The sequence below is a fragment of the Cryptomeria japonica genome, chromosome 10 (genome assembly GCF_030272615.1).
Source record: "Cryptomeria japonica chromosome 10, Sugi_1.0, whole genome shotgun sequence".
Lineage (NCBI taxonomy): Eukaryota > Viridiplantae > Streptophyta > Pinopsida > Cupressales > Cupressaceae > Cryptomeria > Cryptomeria japonica.
In genome coordinates, this window is record NC_081414.1 from 236,944,629 (window position 1) to 236,964,676 (window position 20,048).

A 20,048-nucleotide genomic window follows, 5' to 3' on the forward strand; every position below is an offset into this window, starting at 1 on the left:
AGTTCCCATCAACCCAATCAAGCCAGTTATTCTGTCTACACAGACACATCGACTCATGCACACCTAGACTATCAATAGATACTTTGATCAAGTATCTTCGGGTCTCAACAAGTAATCAATTATGGCAAACCTATACTACAACAGGCATTTATCACAATAACCTAATCTCAATGGGGCAGCTATGATTCACCACAATCATCCATCACACACATACACTATCAATTGCTCAATCAATCCAACACAATTAAGACAGACAATTTCATCAATTGTCTCAAGTCTCAACAAGTATTTTGCTTCAGATACCCTGACTTCATCGGGCAATTACATCAATTGTCTAAGTCACAGCAGGTCACTTTGATTCACTTACTCAGACTTTATCCTATCCAAGCGAACAACTGACATCAATTGTCACGCTTTGACTCAACCGGGGCAATTAAACCAATTGCACCAGACTGTCCAACCAATTTTGATCAATTGTACAGTATCAATCAAAAGCACAAACACTACATTTGCACCGTGACCTCGTGTACTTTTGCAGCTTGTCGTTTCCCCATAGTCACTTCGTCTTCTCCCATTCTTTCACCCTAACTTCTAAATTCTTCTATTTTACCTATCCCCAACTTCTTTCTCTTTTTTCAAAAGATCGCCCGATTTTTTGAATTTTTCGGCCCATCGCTCGAGGGGGCATACCACCCATTAAATTAACATTTATGGGGCATATTTCTCATACCTATCTTTCTTTCTTTGAAACGCTGCAATAAAGTCGCACCGTTTCAAAGAGGGGCAAATGTAGACACATAAATCTGTCCACTTAATTAAATGAATATTTAGTATTTATTTGATTATTTAACCATCAATCAATAATTAATTAAATTAATATTTAATTAATTCATCTTAACCCTCTTCTCCTATTAATCAAATAAATTATTCAGTTTATTTGATTTAATTCACTTAACCAAATTCAGACCATTAATTAAATAAATAAATCATATTTGTTTAATTAAATCTTCTCTCACATTTAAATAAATTAATATTTATTTAAATCCCCCAAAATCCCACCTCTCACATTTAAATAAATTAACATTTATTTAAATCACCTTTATCCTCCACCCACTTGCATTTTCCTACAAATGCAAGTTGCACAACTATTTTAAATCCTATTTATCCTCGCCCACTTGAAACCTTTAATGGCTTCCTTAAAGTCTTCAAACTTAATGGCTTCCTTCTAGAGTCTTCTCAAGCCTTTAATGGTTTCCTTTAAAGTCTTCAAACTCAATGGCTTCCTTCTAGAGCCTTCTTAAGCCTTTAATGGTTTCCCTTGAAGTCTTCAAACTCAATGGCTTCCTTCTAAATTCTTCTTAATCCTTTAATGGTTTCCCTCAAAGTCTTCAAGCATTTAATGCATTATCTTCATTTTTCTCATGTAAATAAATTAAGATTTATTTAAATAAAATCCAAAATTCACATTCACATTTAAATAAATTAATATTTATTTAAATATCTATCCAAATCACTTGCATTCTCCTACAAAATCCACTTGCATGCCTAAATCCCTTCTAGATTCTTCTAACTCCTTCTAATTAGCCTAATCATATCCTAATCATTGTCACATTCCTAAATAAAAGGAAGTCACTTCTCAAAAACCTCCAAAGTCTTCAATAACCATTAAAGGCTTTATCTCTTCAAATGGTTAACCTCTAAAGTCTTCCAAACCATTAAAGGCTCTTACATAACCATTAATGGTTAACTCACCTTTTACCTTTGGTTAGAGATTTTCCTCTAACTTAACCATCCTTTTGACTCATAGGTCTCTTCAAAGCATTTATTTCTTTGACTAAGGTAACCATTTAACCCTTGCACATTCATGTATCCCTTGGATAAAAGGAATATCCATTAACCTAACCCTAACCCAACCCCCTAGGGTAACCATCATGTCCCCTAAAGCATTTAATGCTCCTTATATCTCCTCTCAAGCCTCCTCATGGTGACACTTGTCAACATGGAATTGGGTTGAAAGTCTCACATGGATTGAATATCTTTCAATCCTAACCCTTGTTAAGATTGCTCAATCTTAACCCTTCATTTCCCCATTTCTTCTATAAATAGAACCCTTCTCCTCAAGCAAAGAAGGAAGAATTAGAGTATTGTTGCTATTATTGGTATTAGCATAGAGCTTTTTCGTAGCATCACTATCTACACTTCCATAGCATTTGTTTATCACATCCAGCCATCTTGAATCTCCATATGGCATCCATGGCTAGTGCTAAAAGTTGAGAGCTACACTCATTTGGGACTTGGAGAGGGGAGAAACAAGGGATAAGCATCAAAAGGCATCATGGAAGCATCTTAGGGAGGCTCTTCTCCTTTCTTTTGTTTTGTTAAACTTCTTTCATGCTTTTTGAAATCTCTTTTGATATGTTTGGAATGGTTTTTAGTTCTTTGTTTTGATTTTATGGTTGAAACTAACTTATTAACATTGAACTTTGTTGTTGCCTTGTCCCCATTTCCATGACATCACCTACTTATCATAATGTCCCACCATCTTATTCTCGGTCCATGCCTTCTTTCAATAACATCACACCACCTTCTCAATCAGCTATATCTAACATCAATTCTTCTACCGAAGCGACAATTAACAGTCTTGGTCAAACCATGTCTTCCTTACAACAACAAATTGCTTCTATGAGTCAATCCAAGTTTAGTGTGCCCACCTTTGATATTGCGAGCCCACTTTCTCTTGATATTGTTAAAGTCGTGCCACCTAAACATGTTGAGGCCCCTCAATGAGAACTCTATAATGGAAAAGGTGATCCTCTTATGCATGTCAAAACATTTCAAACCTTGTGTACTGACTTTTCTTATGATCAAAGACTGCTTGCAAAATTGTTTACAAGAACACTAAGAGATAAGGCTTTAAAATGGTATTGCTCTTTGCCTTCTTATTCTATCACTTCTTTTCAACAACTAGAAAATGTTTTCATCCAACAATTTCAAAACAACATTGGTCCTAAAATCACTTTGATTGATTTAATACATTGTAAACAAGGTGTTAAATAAAAAGTGATTGATTTCATTGGTAGATATAAGCATTTGTGTGCTCAAATTTCTTCTCCTGTACCGGATAATGATATTCAAAGAATTTCCATTTCTAATTTACAAAAAGATATTAGGGAAAAGCTTCTTTTGTCTGATTTTACTTCCTTTCCGCAGTTGTGCGCAACACTCCACAATTATCAACTGGTTGTGAGTCAAATGGAGCAATCCACTCCTATGGCTCTAAGTGATAAGGGGGAGAGTGTTCAACAACTGTTTGTGAAGTTCAAACCAACAAAAATCTTCATCAAGTTCAATGATACAATCAACAACAACAATGTGAATGCTACAGTAGGTGTGCCTTCTATTTCTAAATTTTTCCAAAGAGAACGACAGTTTACTCCTTTGAATGAATCTTTACATAGTATTATGTCTCATTTGTTTCAAAGAAATGTTATCAAACTTCCTCCTATAAAACCAGTTGATTCTTCTAAACTTGCATCCCCTTATTTTGATAACAATTCATTTTGTCAATTTCATCGTCAGCCTGGTCATGATACTAAGAAATGTTTCACATTGAAAAATAAGATTCAATATTTAACTGATAATAATACTATATCTATGGCAGGTGTGAATGATAAAGGCAATAAATCAGTAGCTCCTCCTAATCAAAATCTTAATATTTTCACTGATCCCTTACCTTCTCATACCTCTAACGTGATTGAGATTGTTCCTACTTCTTTCTCTTCTGAGGAATTCACCTCTATGGCTCCGAACTTGGTAAATATGGTAGAAATACAAGATACATCTAAGGATCTTTGTATTACATTTGACCCTAGTGAGACCATTAGAGCACCCCATGGCCCTTTATACATAGTTGCTAAGGTTAAGGATATCCCTTGCCGTGGAGCTCTTGTTGATCCCTCTTGCATGGTTGATATCATCATTGAGGAGTATCTTTTCACTTTACGATTGTATAAACCAATATATGATACTTCTAATGTGGTTGTGAAGTTATTTGATGGGTTCTCTTGTCCTACCATTGGCTCTATCACCCTTCCTGTTGAAGTTCATATTAAATCTATGGATGTTAACTTTGTTATCATTCCCTCTTCTAAGAAATTTTGTGTGAAGTTGGGCTATCCTTGGCTCTTCCATGAAGGCTATTGCTTCTCCTATACATAAGTGTTTAAAATTTCCTCACAATGGCGAAATCATAACTGTGAACCATAGCTTATTTAAACCATTTGAAAGAAGCTCTGGTGTTCCTACTGACTTCTTTTGGCCTCAGCAATTTAAATCTCTTCCATCAAGAAGTGATTCTATTTTTCAATCTTATCAAAAGTGGAAGAAAGATATGATATTATCCTTAAGTCAACCTAGATCCCCAACACTTCACATTCCTATTATTGTTCAAGATGAGGTTCTTCCCCTCACGGATATAACTAATCTCCCTCCTAAGGAAGATCATCAACCTATTCCTATGGATGTGACTATACCTTCTCCTAAGAAGAACAATAATATTATTCCTAAGGTTAGAACTATACCTCCTCCTCGTGATGGACCTTGTCTTCTTCCTACACCTAACATTCCTTCTTTATATGATGCAATTCCACCTCCTTCCTCTTATCGAGAGAAGAGGTTTGTTTCTCCCCTTGTTCAACCTAAAAGACCTCAACCTAAACCTTCAACTATCAAAGAGAGAAACATTCCTACTTTTTCAAGTGTTCCACCTTCTTCTCAGCCTTCCACTAAGACTCAACGGAATTGTTGTGTGAGAGAATGCTGATGAAGACATCCTCTTCGATCTCGTGAAGCTATCCCTCAAACTATTCAATCTCCTAAGATTGCAATAGTTGACATGATTCACTTTTCTCCTAAGCAAGATGTTCAACCTACATCTCCAAATCATAAGTTGCAAAAAACATGTGATGGTTTTACTCCTATTCGTGTTCTTTCTCCTCTTTCTTTGAATTTTGATGAAGAAATGAGTGAAAATGTTATTCATGATGGAAATGCAACTTCTAATGCTTCTGATAGTGATTATGAATATATTGATGTGGACAAGCATTTATCAGTTGAATTTTCACAAACCCTAATCCTAGCTCCTAGAATCAAACAAAGTGACTTACAATATGAGCATAGTCCTTGTTTGGATCTTGTGACAGCTCCATCTGTTGTACTCGATGTCTCTCCTCTAGCATGTTGCTCACCTTCCTGAAATGGTGATCAACAAGATCAGGAGGTGGATGTCGTGCTAGATTAGCAATATTAGCACTGTAGATTTTCTCTCCGTCTCCTTTCTTGCTCTTTTGTGACCATTCTTCTATGTGTATCCTTGGTCTTCTATTTTTCCCTCAATGTCTACTTGAGGACAATGCAAAGCATTGACATCTCTTTTGGTCTCTTTCATGTTGACTCGAAAGACATCCTCTCTTTCCTTTCTTCTAAGGTAGTGTCCTTTCTTTGGGGAATGACGATTATTATATGCACATACATATATGATATACATGAGTTATCATACAACATATGACCCCGAGGAAAGCGAAACTACCTCATGTTTTGTGTTCATTATCCTTGGGTTTACTCCTCAATTGGGGGCTACATCCTTGCGATAATGTGCTCCTTATCTTCTCTCTCTTGGGTGTATCCTACCTTAAATAAAATGCTCCCGATAAGGCGCGCGCGATTGCTTTAACATGGGGGCATACACTCCGCTCATGTTTTCCTTCTCGATACTTAGAATTACTTAGTGTACTTTGTTTTGCTTTGTAATCTTTGGTATCCTTGCTTTCATGACTCATAGTGAGGGGAACTTTGCTACTTGCAATCATGGTTTTCCCTTTCTCGATCTTCCATTTTACTTTGTCAAGTGAAGTCGTAAGATCCTAAGTCCACTGGGGGCTTGGTGCATCTTTCTTCCTTGACATGGTAAAAGTCCTTTCAATCATGTTTCCTTGTACTTTACTAGTAGTATTGTTGTATGCTCATACTCTCGCTAAAGTGGGGGATAAATATAGTGTCATAAAATTGTGACCCTAGCAATTTTAGACCACATTAGGGTCCTCACACATGCGAAATTGAATCCCCTAGCCTAATCAGAGACCCGAGACTACTCAACCCCTACAAATTGCTTCTCCCTTGCCCTCCACACCACCCTGTCTACACTCTTCCCTAGAGAAAAGGGGAGGACAAGGGTGTGGCACCCCTATCCCTTCCCTATTTTGGGGCAGGACCTTTACTAAGTTTGCATAGAAGGTTGTGCAATGAGCGGGAAAACTTCCTCAATGTCGTCCTGTGATGAAAATCAGTTTCATTAACCCTAATTGACAAGTATTTAAGTTGCACTTGCCCTCTCATTTGCATAAGTTGAAAAAGTGGGATGAGTTGGAAGTTTACATGTGATCAAACATTCAAGAGCATTCAAGAATTCAAGCATTCATTTCTAGCATTGAGCATTCTCAAGTCTCCCTTCAAGGCTAGGTGTTGTGTTCAAGTCAAGGATTTAACCATTGAAGAGGAGATCCCTTTCAACATTCAATCCAATACAATCAATTCTATCAACATTTCTATCACAACCTCCCTTGAGGTGATTTACATTACAGTCTTTCATTTACATTTACTTGCAATTACTCTCTTTCATTATTTGGTTAATTCTGAAACTGGGGTATGACCTGAAGGCAAACCCCTAATCCCAACCCATTTTCCTCTCTTTTTTGTGTGTAGGTTGCAGGTGCATAGTTGTACTTTCAGATTTGGACTTCATTTGTAGAGGTGGAAAAACCCTTTTCGTTTGGTGGATTTTTCAGAGGACTGTGTACACTTTCGCCACAGTTCGAACAACTTTTCCTCAAATTGGCAGGACAGCTTCGTCTCGACATATTACTACCAAATCCAGGTGCACAGCTTCATCCCACACTCCGATCTTGAGTTATTATTGGTTCTTTGTCTCTTTTCACTTGGTCTTAATACATAATCCAGTCAATTCCTTTCCATTCCAAATAGAAGAGGGGATTAACTTATCATTCTCATTTCATTCAGAATTATATCTTCTTCTTTGGAGGTTCAATCTAATGAATCCCTCCCCCCCCCCCCCCCTCTTCCAATCTAATGCATGAAAAGTGTTTGAAGGGAAATTCGTAGTGAAACTTTCATCTCTCCTTGGAGGGAAAGGGTAGATTTCCTCTTGATCTCTCATTCACACATTTTCCACCCACCATTACATTTTGGTGTCATTACAAATGGAATATCAAGTATGTTCATGTATATGGAGATTCTCAGCTAATCATTCTACAAGTGAATGATGATTATGAAATAAATGATCAAAAATTGGTTCCCTACAATAAATTGGTTGACTTATTCACTACCAAGTTTCATACAATGAACTTCAATCAAGTACCACGACTACAGAATAAACGAGTAGATGTTATGGCCACAATTTCATTTATGCTTGATATGCCACAAAATGTTGACAAATGTGAGTTCTTAGTGGATCAACTTTTGGTACCCTCTTTTCAAGATCTACAATCCGATCGCATGTGTGAAATTGTTGGTCCCAGTTATCTCTGATACAAACATATTTATAATTACTAGAAGACCCAAACCCTATCCCCAAACTTGTATAACAACCAATATCAAGATTTCATTCACCAAGCCTCTTCATATGTTATCATCAGTGACAGCCTTTATCATGATTCATTTGACCACACCCTCCTTAGGCGTCTTGATTCAGAAGAGGAGCAACCTTCTTTACATAAGGTACACAATGGTATTTGTGGGGGTCATTTCAATGGTCTAAATTTGGCAAAGAAACTCATTAGAGTTGGATACTATTGGTATACATTGGAGAAAGAGGCCCATAACTTTGCAAAAAAATATTACAAGTGTTAGATGCATGAGGATATGATTCATAGACGAGCACAAGAGCTACAACCTTTTATATCACTGTGGCCTTTCTCTCAATGGAGACTTGACCTCATAGGAAAGATACATCCTATTTCTACAAATTGTCAAAAGTTTATCATCAAAGCCATTGAATAATTTGCCAAATTGAATGAGGCCATTCTGATGACATATATCACCAACACGCTATTTTCCAAGTTTATTTGAATTACATCATATGCCAATATGGGATCCCTTTGGTCATTGTTCCTGATAATGGACGCCCATTAAAAAACCAAGATGTTAGCGAGCTCTATGAGGAATTCCACATTTAGCACCGCTTTTCTACCTCATACTATCCAAAGAGTAATGGCCAAATTGAGGCATCAAATAAAATTATTATCAAAATACTTGAAAAGACTATCAATGAAGTTGGTTGAGATTGGCATATGTAGTTGAATCCTACCTTCTGGGCATATCGTACCAATATACACACTCTTACTAGTTCCACTTCCTATTCCCTTGTCTATGGTGTCAAGGCCATACTTCTTATTGAGGTTGAGATCCCATCATTAGGAGTCTCTTTGCATAACCTGATTGATGAAGAAAAATAATGAGTATCCAGACTCAATGAGCTAGAGATGTTGGATGAGAGAGGATAGGCTGCTCTAGTCCATTTACAAGCATATCAAAATCATCTTTGTTAGAACTATAACAAGAAGGCTAGAGGTCGGCAATTTGGCATTGGAGACCTAGTCCTTAGAGTAAATCCCAAGAATCGGCAAGTTAGGAAAAAACCAAGTAAGTTTGAGCCTAATTCTAGGCCCCTTTATAACTTCACTACAATTTATGGGACAAGGGCATATCAAATTGCAACACCAAAGGAAGAACTAAGGATGTGCTCTCCTTGCACCAAGGTTTATTCATGAAGCTTTATAATTTCCACTTGGTTATGTCCCCTACTAGTGGGCCCTACATAAACCCTTCCAATCCCCTCCCTAACCACACTCTTGTAGTGGAGTTGTCTAATACCCCTGATACCAATTGCAAGGGTACCTCAACCTCTGTAATGACTAACCCCAGAGTAAAACTATGACCACCCAGGTCAAGCCCCACCTGTTTGCCAAAATAAACAAAATTGACTCCCAAGCCTCTCCCCAAAAAGATAATCTTGACAAAGGGTTGTTTATTGATGAATTTATCTCTGAGGACTCTGCGTCCTCTTGGTCTACAGGCTCTGAATGGACTCCTAACAACCCAAATACTACTACTGTGGCCCCTAAATCTCCCATGACTTATTTGGGTTCCCCTCCTTCCTCCCTTGTTTCATCCCCCCATGTTTGGGACCTCCGGATGTTGCAGAGAAAGCTAATGAACTCTATGGTGCCTATAATAGGTAGAATGCCATTATCACTAGCTCTTGCCCAATTCAATATTGTAAAAAAATAAAATCAACAATAGTTGAGGTGGAAGTTAAGGCTTCTAGTTGGATGGTTGAAGACAAGGATGAAAGGATCTAGTTGCTGACAAATTATCTAGTAGAGAGGCTTCCAAAATGGTATTCATTGGAGGAGGAAATTAGATCCCTCGATGAAAGGATGGACTAGGATGAGGACAAAAAATAAATGACTATATTTATTGCAGAACTACAAGACAACCAGGATACTCTCAAAAGGAAGATAGATGATATGGTAGTGTACAACAATGAAATGGTGTGAAATAATTCTTCATTGAAATCCATCCAAAATGAGCTTGAGATAAGACACACAAAGAGGAAGAAGTCCATGGAGATTGCAATGGGTGTTGCAATTGAGCTGATTGGGACTATGCTCAAGGTGAGAACAAAGTCCCCAACAGCTTCATTGAGAAAAGGTTTAATAAAAATGTTGTCTTTTCATGAGAAGTTCAAAGAGCTTAGACAAGATTGGCAAGCTATAAAACCCCCACCATGTAGACCATCGGTTTGTGTCTTCTATAGGTGGTGTTTTTTGGTGTCTTTCATTTTCTAGTTTAGTGTTCTATCATTTTTGTTGTTGGTCCTCAGCTAGTTCTAGTTTTTTTTGTGCTACCTGGTCTTAATGTTGGGCATTCTCACTCCTTGAGAGATCCCTATTCTTTGCCTTATGGCTAATATGTAAGGTCTCCCACTTTATCTAATCAAACAATCTTGGCTTAACTATCTAGAACAATTTTGAGATTTCAAAAGCATATCAATCATAATAATATCAAGAGGTAAACATTGTTGGATATTGTTGAGAAGTTTATTGGAACAATGTTTTGTCATTGATGTCAACATATTCTTTTGTGTGTTCTAGTGTTGCAGTTAGATTAAATGAGTTGGTTTGGCCAGTGTGTTGTAGTTGTGTTGTTCTGGTTAATTGGTTAAATTGAGATAAGTATCTCTAGTTGATTCAACAAAAGTTTCTATGGTCCACATGGTGGCTTGATCAAGTTCTTTGATCTGGTATTCAGGTCAGTGTTCAGTTGTTCGTGTTATTCAGTATTCTGGATTGTGCTTCAGAATTGCAATATCTTGGTTTGTGGATTTGGGAGAGTGTTTGGGACGTTCTAGTGTGTCCTCAATTTTGATGGTTCGTGATTTCGAGGTCCACAAGTGAATTTTTCAGTTTGACAGTTAGTTCAGCGTATGCTCTCGAGGTTCGATGTAATGATGATGAAGATTCTTGTAAGATGTGATGTTGTGGTTGTTGTTGTGGTAATTCACATCGCTTGTAGATGTTTCTAGCTCATGTTATATCCATGTTGTTGGTCTGCATTGATCGTTGTGCGCGTTATTGATCATTCTCTTGACTCGGTGGTGTTCTTCGTGTTATGCGACATTTATGGTGATTGTAGCATGTTGTGGATGTTCGAGGCATAATTCTTGGACGTGTTTTGTGTTTCCGATATTGATTTGGGTCCAGAATATGTCTTAGTCGACATTGTTTTGGTCCACATATATTAATGTAGCTTGTATGGTTATTATTTTGTAATTTGTATGGAGGGTTGAGCCGACTTTGAAATATAGGTTGACAATTTGTATAAATACATACATAATATTCATTTGAGAGATGCATCTACATGCGCGAACATTGATTTGATCTTTCAGTACAAGAGAAGTGTGCAGAAGTCTGAAAATGCAGATTTTGAGTTTATGTGCTTAACTGGAACTGTAACCAGGCATGAGGAGATTCTATTTCATCAGTTCATAATTTTTCCTATGTAATCTGAATCTTTTTGTAAGACAGTGAGTCTTCCTCAGGGTTGTAACCCTTCTTGTTTTGTGGTTTGAACAGTGAGCTCTAGGCAGTGTGTCTGAATGCATGTGCATTCCCCATTGTAATATTTCATTTGTTCCTAATAGGGTATTATCTCATTGTGGGTAGGTTCCCATCGTGGTTTTTCCCTTAACCAAGTTTTCCACGTCTAAAATATTGGTGTTATGTGTATTATTGATGTGGTGTTGATTTGTGCTTTCTGTTAATTAGCAGATCTGAATTTAAGTTTGAGTTGTGTAGAGTTTTTGTGCAAACTGATTTACCCCTTCCCTCTTAGTTTGCTACATTGTTGCCAAAAAACATAACATTATTTTATATCAAACACAAGGATGCCTTCATGTATACATAGCAAACACAAGCTACATTGAAGAGAAAATAAGAATACATTTGCGCATACAAATGCATAAGTCTATACTTTTTTTCATGTCTACTCTTCAGTATTTGAATATAACTCCAATCACAATTATAAACAATCAAGAGTTTATAATAGATGATAACAAAATCCCCCATTTTATCAATTCTTATAAGAAATTTATTAGAGATAAAAATCTTCAATCTTCCAAATAATATACAATGACTACACATGATCACTATATGAAAGGTAATATAACCATTCGCAACCTCATGGTGCTATTACCCTATAATAGATCTAAGTAGATGATAATGTCTTACTTTTTAGGATATTCACATTGTATCACTTTTACTCTAAAATGTCAAACTTTTTCTATAAACAATGAGGTTCACACTAAGTTTCCACTACATATCATAGCATGGTCACTCTTATCGTAATTATTCTTTTAACTTGTCAACCTACCTTTAGTGGTCATTTCCTTATCAACAAGTCATTAATTTGCAAGAGAAAGCAACATCAGCCATAATGCATTGATAACTAAATAAATATTTTCATTAATATTCTTAAGATGGTTAATTAAGAGGGAAAAACTATTCCTTTTGTTGTGTTACATCTTGTGAAAAGTACTTATAACCTAGATTCTTAATGATATCTCATTGTACACCTAATTAGAAAAGTACATAGTCAACATTGATGTCTAATTAATATATATGAACGATACTCAACTTCATTTATTTACTACTAGCAACAATTGGGCATTTAATTAATACAAAGATATTGGCGTATTCTCTTGCGTTTTGAACGATTTTTAAGCATATAGCTCTCTAAATGGAGATTTGTAAAGTTATTAAAACTTAGCCTTTTATCAAACAATATAATTTTACAAATCTAATATTGAGTTTAGTGCCAACATTCTAGAGATTTTAGTCTTGTTGTTCCAATGAATCATTTCTTATTGCCTTGACAACTTCTTTGACTCCAACATTCTTTATTTCATAAAAATGCAACTAAGTATAAAAAAGACGTGTGTTGCATTGTTGATTCTATAATTCTTCTAAAGAATGCCCATGAAATGCAAGAGAAAATATATGAATTGATGAAGAATACCTTGAAACGATATCATGCAATATCAATCATTTTTTACTGATTTAATTTATTACAAAAGTTATTTCATTAATATAATGATTGATCTATATATCTTTTATATGGTTAATAAATCATTTCACGTTTTTATTCTTAGGAAGTCCCTTAAGTTCTATATGCCTATTTCATGTCAAGAGGCCTTAGTCTTTGTTCTTGGTCTCCTAAAAGTCAAGACTAAGGTTATATTTAACATTAAATAATTAATTTCCTCTATGTAAGGAAAAACATAAAGTAGTTCAAACACGTGAAACATAGTGAGGGCATATGACCGGGCAGCCTTAAACCACACACACTAAGCAACATATTAAGTCTAGAGGATGGTAGTCAATTCTGAGTGTGTAACACTTTTAACCCTAGAAGTGTATTCTCAGTGTGACAACATACATTAAGCAACATATTAAGCCTAGAAAATGTTAGTCAACTCTAAGTATTTAACACTTAAATAAGCCTAGAAATATAAACTTAGTGTGTGTGATTTAAGTCGTTCCCACATGAACTAAGCTGTGGTTATTCTCAACACAAAAATGCACACATGAAAAAACATAAACTCACATAACATGATGGTTTTCGTTGAATTTTTTGGATTTTAACAGCATTATAGAAACAAATTATTAAAAATCAGATAGTGAAAATCTATCATGTTTTCCATGAACTATTGGACGAAATACCTTTTAAAAAAAGGAATTTATGGTTCGCAATGCACTAATGGATTTATTGCAATAGATTTAGAAATTTTATATGAGTGAAATCAGCCGACGATGAGAAGAGGAAATTAGACGTCTCCTCAATTAAGCAAATAGAAATTAGAACATACTCTTTACAAGGTGCTCATTCTGATTCAACGTCCTTAGCTATACCAATAGGGTGGTGAAGAAATCGGTTGAGACATTTATCTAAAATCATGCCTAATTTGAATGCATGCAACATATAGATTAAAAGAACATGCAACAGAAATCTATTTGAATTGTATAGCCAGCCCCCGGAGTCCGGACCCTCCCTCCCAAATCTGTTACTTTCATCTTCTATTTCGGGCTTCCTTCGTTTGCATGCCCATTCAACTCTTCATCTGGTGTTCAGTTTGTCTAACAAAACAAAACTACATTATGTTGTTTTTGAGTTTAATTGTGTCACATATTTTTACATCAACATTCCCTATCATAATAACTAGCACTTCATTCAAAGGAGGCGCAAGGGTTACGTCGATAGGAAAGTATTTGTAAGTTGATATACTATGGGTGCATATTGTTTATTGTGCTTATATTTTTTTAGTATAGTTTTGAGATGCATACAATATTTTGTGAAGCACAAGAAAAAATAATGGAATTATATATTTGCTTGTAGTTAATTAAAACAAAGATTTAATTTGCAACAAATTTTCACTTGTGAATATTTTGTAATTGATCACAATTTTGAACAAAGTTCCAACTAAAAGTACAAGTAATGCAAAATAAGAAAAAATTAAAAATCGAAGATCGCTATATTGATATGTGATTTGCCCACAAAGTAGCCTATTTTGAAAGTAAAACATTTGAAGCATTTACGTAGTATCTAAATCAAAAAATAAAAAGGACGAGTAAATATGATAAGGAAGTGTATTTTATTGTCTATATATTTTTTTAGTACAACTTTTAAATACATGCGATATGAATATGAACGGGTGCAACTTATAATTTAAACCGACAAGCTATACAAATTGTGTTTGTAATACAAAATGTTTTTACACATTTGTATGAAGATGATTATAAGTCCTCAAAAGCTTTTATAAATGTAATCCCAACTCTCTTTGAATGTCATCTCAACTTTGTCCACTATCAACCTTTTCATTGTTATAATAGAAATAAAACTCATCATGGCTCCAATGACAATATAAGCTCTTCAAAATGGAAAAGAAAACTTGTTTGACACTAATTGATAGCACGTTGCTTTCACGATTGCATTCTTTATAGTTTATATGCCCTAATTTAACAATACACCCAACCACCTTTTCACTTTCTATGGGGTGTCATTGTGCTCTATCCTCTTATGTGCATCTATGTTTGTCCAAAGAGAGCTCTTCTAATGGTGTTCCCTATACTATTCCTAGCACTTCCATGTTTTACTTCTAGTTTTCCCTCTCTTCATAATTGTCTTTTAATTTGCTTGGGATTGCCTAGCTTATCTTTGTCTCATATTACTATCTAGGACCATGCATACTTCTCACAAATACATGAAATGCCTTTATCGTTATCACATTTGATTTGCAGGCTTATTTAGTAATACCCTTATAGCCTCTTCCTTGTATTTATTTTTTGCGACTCCTTTTATTACTTTCCTTTTGTTTCAACGTGAATATAACTGAATTTTATGCATCTTTGTCAATTCACATAGTTCATGTTTGGCATGTGATTTTATTCCTTCTCTTATGTTTGTATACTTTCATGTTGAAAACCTTCATGGCACATTATGAACTACACTAAGGGTTTAATAAAGATTTTAACAATGCTTTTTACATTAGACAACAAAGAATACCGTTATCCTTTTTCTTTGTCTCTCAAACTTTATGTTTATTCTACCTTGCATTCAACTGACTGCCATTTATTTAACTTTGCCTCACACCTGTCACTTAGGAAGTTTTGTGCATAGCCTTCTTGTAGTCTTAACAATCACACAACATTGTTATCTTCTCGTCTATATTTTTGTTATTTTACCCATCTTGACACTAATATCAGTCTCCTTGTAGTGCACTAACTATGCTCATGAAATCCTCATCTATGGTCTTGAAAATGTGTTCCTTGGATAATTCATGACCAACCTTACTAGCTTGCTATGTGTCTCAATGTCATTCTTTACATTGTTGACGAGTCATATCTTGTCAATTGTCAACACAATCCATATGATTTAAGATCTGCCATTATCTTACATAGGTCTCTATCCATACTTTATCTTGCATTATTATCATAAGAGTTGTCGTTAATATGTATGAACCCTGCCATGTTTGCGGTAAGTCTCCTTGACAATACACTGCTATCTTTCACTCTTCACTCTTCACAAACCTAGGAAATACTTCTATCATTGCCATTTTCTTTTCTATTTGTACCTTGCTCTACCCTACTCTAGGGTGCTTCTATCTCATGTTAATCTTAATGTTTATTTATTGTACCCAAGACTTCATGACAATAAATAGTCATCTTTTCTCTCACTATCATAAAGAACCACTCTATTATCTTTGCATTGTAACACTCTATCCCATGATGACTTGGTTATACATTCAACCTATCCTCTACCACAACTATATCCCCTTTATCTATGGTTATTTCTAGCATGCCATGACTATGCTTACTTTACTCATGATTGTCTCCATACCTTCTTTCCATTGTTTGCTATTAATGCAGCCAATGTTTACCATTGATACATTGATATTTAAGGCTGCTTTGACTTCTTGAATCTCTTCGTGGGACTGTCACACATCTCTGACATATGTTTGTCATATCTTTAACACTGTCATGTACCATTAACATTGACCATTGAGTCATATGTTATGTGTATTTTTAGTCTTTAGGATTGATGATAGGTCTAGAAGCCTCTCACTACAATTTCAAGCTTAATCAATGTCAACAGTTTGTTAAGGTTTTATTGTTAAGGTTTTTCATAAAACTTTGTGTTTGTTAAGGTTTTTGATAAAGCTTTGCTCCAGCAGTCCTCCAATTCAGTAACCAAGCAAGTACATATTGGCAACTCATAAGAAGAGACGAGGTTTATGGTAGAAACCCCTTCTCTAAGAGACTCAAACGAAGCAAAATGAATATACGGACTTTGCAAATAGACCTTGGAAATGTATGCTAGATCCTAAAAATATTTTCATGAAACCATAGAAAACTTGATACAAATCAAGATACTAACTTTTGATGAGGATTTTAAAGAGGGTTTTGACAAAGTTTTTCCTTCTGAGCTCACTGTCACAGGAAAGTTCCTTTATTGACATTCATATTTAAAAAGACTTATAATGAGTATATTTTGACTATTGAATGGAACTCCAAGCTACTTCCATAGTGCAGGCATATAACTATTACATTGAGCTTTTCTAAGATTTGCAAGATAAAGCGGTACTCTTAGGATAGACATTATATGATGATTTTCTGTAAGTTAAAGATCTATCTTAAAAAATCCCCCTCCAACTTGGTTTGATGGATGTCCATACCCTGTTCCATAGCTCCAATTTTGGCACAGGCAGGGAGGATGCCGACAAACGTTGTGGAATTTGGCTTTACACCCGCACAATTTCATTATCTTGAAAGTTTCTAAAGCCTTTTCAACAAATCCATTATGTACATATCGTGTGATCATGGCATTCTACGAGACCACGTTTCTTTCAGGCATTTTGTCAAACAGTTCGAGTGCCTTGTCGATGCTTCCGTATTTGCATACATGTCTACAAAAGCATTTCCAACGATAAAATCTGACAGAAGCCCTCCTTCCATTTTCGTCTGATGGATGTCCATACCCTGTTTCAAAGCTCCCATTTTCGTACAGGCAGGGAGTATGTTGGCGAAAGTTGTGGAATTGGGCTTTACCCTGCCAATTACATTTCCTTGAAACTCTCTAACGCCTTCCCAACAAATCCATTTTTTGCATAGCCTCAGTCATAGCAGTCCATGAGAATACATTTCTTTGAGGAATTCTGTCAAACAAGTCACGCGTCATGTCTATGCTTCCACAATTTGTATTCATGTCTACCATGGTTGTTGGAACTACGACATCTGAAATTTTTTTCCAATACGTAACGGGCATCCACTAAACTCCCTCACTTGGCATACATGTAAATAAGCTTAGCATGAGATGTTGTGCATGTGGAAAACATGAATCGTCTGTGAGTGATGGAAGAGTGGAATATTTTACCTTGTGAAAGGGTGTTCTTGAGAATACAGTCTGTAATAATTGAAGATATGTAGAGAAATCTTCGGAGGGGCTGTGTTTTGTAAGCCGCTGAAACGAGTTACAAAATATATTCGATCAACAATGAAACTATTCATTACCACTATACCAAATAGAAGGCAGATTTCAGGTGCGAGACAGAAATATCTCTGACATTGATCAGTAATTCATGCATGAGGTAACATTCAGGTTGATGCGTTGGCTGGATAGTGGCAGAAAGAAATGCGGTGGTTGTATAGTGGTAGAAAGAAAACCGTAAACCAGCAAGGAAAAAACCATATACCACCGTGAGACAGGTTTGAGTGAAAAGCTCACGTAATAAGCCTACCAGCTAAAAACAACATTGAAGATTTCTAAATTTGATTACTCAGTAGTTGTGCACTCTAACTTCGCACTTCTCAAAATCCTACTTGGAAATTTCAAATCACTTCGATTTTTTTACAGTAGCTTACTTGGCAAGTCCCCTGCTTATAACTAAGGTTTCAGGGCCACATCATCAAATATGATGCCACATCAACATGCTTTTTGCCAAGGTGTCCAAAACAGCCCCAAAAAAAAGTGAGACCAATAGGCGTGCAAAAGAGACCCCAGTAGTTGTGCAGCTGACATAGCATCCCCTGATTGGTTACTTTTTACCATATTAGTACATTTCTTAACATCTACTGGTACATTTTCTAACAACTGTTGGTACATTTCCTAGCAAAATTTGATATTTTTTGTTTCAAACAATAGATTTTATTTGTTCAATTTTTGGAACAAAAGGTATCAACAACCCTCACAACAATTGGTACATGCTCAACTACTGGGTCCTTTCCCCTATGTAACAACTCTTTTTATCTAACCTTTTGAATCACCATCAAACCCAAAAACAACATTGAAGAGACCTCTAGATTATAAAAAATTGATACCATTAAAACTTTCCTTTTTTGCTTGTTTAGGTCATAGCATCCGTCGTCGTCGTCAAAGCTAACTTCGCGCACACATAGATCTTAAACAGTACATTGGATTTTGATTTATTTTTTTTAGTCTTTTTCGTATGTGACTTAACTGCCTATAGCTATTGATTTGGCTTCTGGGTAGTAACGATGCACGTTGTGGAAACAGTTATGCGCACAAAGGTCAAAAAGTACACTTTTCAAAGTGTCGCCCGATACCTAACTAAAGATGTTCTAGTAATCGTCCACTCAAAATCGCCAATACTTGTGGACAAATGTCCCAATAGTTTTGCACAAATTTTCCAATAGTGGTGCACAAATGGGCCAATTATGAACAAAAATTTACAAAAAATGATCGACTATTGGTACAAAACAAATTTATTAATGATATTTTCACTATGACGACTATTGAAAGGTCACTATTACAATAAGTGTGTGGCTATTGGAACTGATGCTCTACAAAATGGACAAGTGCTAGATTAAAATCTATAGTCGTATAACACACAAAAACAACAAGAAACAAGGATCAAAGTTAGTGTTATTCAGCCAAAAACTAATCTAAGCAGGCATATCAAAAGAGACACTAAAAACATGCTAAAGTATTTAACTAGGGAAACAAATATCACAAGGCATCTTCAAATGTCTTCGAACATGCTCTTAGCTCCTTCTTCTTTGTTCCTCTCCTCTCCAAGTTCCAAATTAATGTAACTCTCAGCAGCTTTTTGCACTATGGATGCTTATGGAGGTTCAAGATTGAAATGTTTTAACTATGCTATGCAAGTGTAAAATAAACTAATTAGACATATTATGAAATGAACTAAGATTTTATTTTAGTCCAAAATGACAATATATGTGATTTATATTAAATGCTCTCTCTAAAATTCGCTATAGATTAAATGCATACAAGTTTTCAGGATCTGGATTATGAAGAAATGGGTTCTATTTATAGGAAAAATGGAGCAATAGATGGTTGAGATTGAGTAATCTCAACAAAGGTCGAGATTGAATGATATCAAATCCATGTGAAGGCTTTCAACCCAATCTCAGGATGACAAGTGTCAATATGAGATAGGTTGAAAGGAGAGGGAATGAGCATTAAATGTTTGACATGACCTGAGAGTTAACTTGGGAGTTAAGGTCAAGGTTGGGTTGAGTGAATAATTCTTTATTCAAATAATAAAGTTTTTATCCAATGGATAAACTCTTGTGCAAAGGTAAAAGGGATAACCATGGTCAAAGCAATAAATGCTTGAGGAGACATATGAGTCATATGAGGGTTGAGTTAGGGGTTAACCATAAACGGTCATGTAAGAGCCATAAGTGGTCTGGAAGACTTTGGAGGTTAGCTTGTTGGATACATAAAGCATTAAATGTTTTTCAAAGACTTTGAAGTCTTTGAGAAGTGACTCCAAGTTGCTTAGGAATGTGACAATAAATTAGGGGATGGATTAGGCTAATTGATTTGGATTAGATAGGTTTTAGAAGAATTTAGGAAGGGGATTTAGGAGGCAAGTG